Below are 2,601 nucleotides of genomic sequence, written 5' to 3'. Positions count from 1 at the left end.
CAGTTCACATATTCTGTTGGACACTAAGAGTCATCTCTGTTTTGAGTGAAGGCAAAGGGTTTTTAAGCAGGCTTGAGGGATGTGTTTTTCTCTCTTTGGGTCCAGCACTGGCCGGGATGTTTTGGACTCAATGACTACTATTTTAATTTTATTTATTTTTAAATTTATATTTTAGAGAACTTCATAGATGGGTACTGAATCTCCATCATCGCTTCCCTACCCTTCACCAATCCAGCTCCTCCTGTGTTCTGTCCCTCCCAAATTCATGATCTCATCTTTAATTGTTATTACATGCATATTACACATGCACATACACACACACATACATTCACACACACACACACACACACACACACACACACACACACACACACGTCTTCCAGTTCCACCTATTTTTGTGTAAATGATGGCTTTTCAAGTGCTAAATAGTTTATCACTGTGTGTGTGTGTGTGTGTGTGTGTGTGTGTGTATGTGCATACATCTTCTTACTCATTAGTTGATGGGTGTCTAGGCGGATTCATATCTTGTCATGTGACCATGCTGAAATAAACAGGCATTTCTTTGGTATGCTGATTTGTTTTCATTTGGAACTATTCCCAGAAGTGGAGTAGCTGAGGGACAGAAATGTTTTTAGTTTTATGGGGAAATTCTATATTGTTCTTCTTAGCAGCTGTATTAATTTACAATCTTACCTGGAAGGTATAAGGGTTCATTTATCTACATATCTTTGTCTGTATTTTATTTTTGATATGATAGGCACTCATTTGGGAGGTTTAATGATACTTCATTGTGCTATCAAGTAGCATTTCCTGGGTCAGTTATACTATGTGGCACTAAAGAGCTTTCTTGGCCCTGTCTCGTTGAGTTCTTTTCTTAGTTAATTTCTATTGTTGTGAAGAGATACTATGACCATGACAACTTTTATAAAGGAAAATATTTAACTGGAACTTGAAACCTTGTTCAGAGGCTTAGTCCATAGTCATCATGGTAGGAATCGTGGCAGCATGCAAGCAGACATGGTTCTGAATCTAGATCTGCAGGCATCAGGCACAAAGTGGGTAAGTGACCTAGTAGGTCCTGTAGTTCACTAGTACACATGTAGGAGGACTGGCTCTAAATCTGTTGAATCTTCATCTAGTGTGCTTAATGTTGAACAGACCTAGGTCATTTACAACTAGAGAGTCATATGTAAGATACATTGTTTTTGCTTTATATAATTGAAGTAAAATCAAATTGTTCATGATAAACATCATAAGTTTCTATATCCTAGAAAGAAAGTGGCTTATATTCTATTATTTGACTCATATGTTCATTAACATTGCCTTCTTCTCACTTTGGCATGGACTCAATAATCAATTATTTCAACTATTCTCAAGTATCTCCAATTCTCTTAAGAGATTTTCTGTCAATCTTACGTATTTCCAGGTCCCTAGCTAGAGATCAATGATCTGTTTCCTTCTGAGATGGGCTTGAGAAGGTTGAATAACCATGATGTTGGTATCTTCTCCATGTGTGTGTTCTACAGTCACCTCATCTATCATAGTGCTTGCTTGGCAAATATTTTAACTTAGAGCCTGATCCCTTTTCTGGTCTCATAATTTCATTGGACTCTTGTAAAGCTTTTTGGTTTTCTTAGTCCCCAGTTCATTCTTGACTTTTTGTTCATACTAGACCATTGATGGCTTTAGTTCTCTTCTCATTCCAGAGTTAATATTATTTCTATTTTTTTTTCTGTAGAAAGTGTGGGAATGTCTTGAGCAAGGAAGATTATTTTATTCTGCATTGTGTGTGTGTATCAAGTATATATTGTATTGTAGACTTAGAGTTTTCAAATCCTGCTTTAATAAAGGTTCTTATATGCTTTAACCTTCCCTCTATCTCTCCACCCACACGAGGTAAGTGGAAAGGAAAAGTTAATAGGGCAAAGGGTGATGTGAAACTGTTTAGAAATATTTCTTTGCTGTGGTTCCAGTCTTCATTGTCAGGTTATCAGCAGTTTGGTTTGTGAGCTTAATCTACTCACAAACACCATCCACAAATCAGCAATGGCAGTTCAGCCCAGTAGAAACCACAAGGCTCCATCAATTGGCCCAAGTCCATGGAAGTGGCAAGAAGTCTCTAGAATATCATGAGAAGTACTTTGGTACATTCCTGTCTATGAAGTCATGACAAATGATGTTCAGTGAAGAAGGCAAGGTGAACCAATGCCACAGTGTTATCAGCAAAGACCATCATCATAAAATCCCAACAAAGACCAGCAAAGAGTGTCAAGGCAAACCAATGGGCCAGTGGACATTGTTGTCCACTGTCTGTTGGGTTATATTTATACTTGTTCCAAACATGATGTGTCCTCTCAAGCATCTGCTCCAGCAAAACACCACATGACCTTTTTCTAGGAAGCTTTCAGAAAAAAACACATTTCTGTTCTTTGCAAAACATCCTTTCATGTGTCTGCTTTAGTAAAACATCCTCTCATAAAACAGTTTCCAGAAAAACATCATATGACACAACTGGACCTCCAAAGAAACAAGAAATTTCCACTTCATTGTATATAACATTTCTGTCTATACATATAACACACAATTTCCACTTCATTGTAT

Source organism: Mastomys coucha, unplaced genomic scaffold (assembly GCF_008632895.1).
Source record: "Mastomys coucha isolate ucsf_1 unplaced genomic scaffold, UCSF_Mcou_1 pScaffold16, whole genome shotgun sequence".
Lineage (NCBI taxonomy): Eukaryota > Metazoa > Chordata > Mammalia > Rodentia > Muridae > Mastomys > Mastomys coucha.
This window is presented reverse-complemented; position numbering follows the sequence as displayed.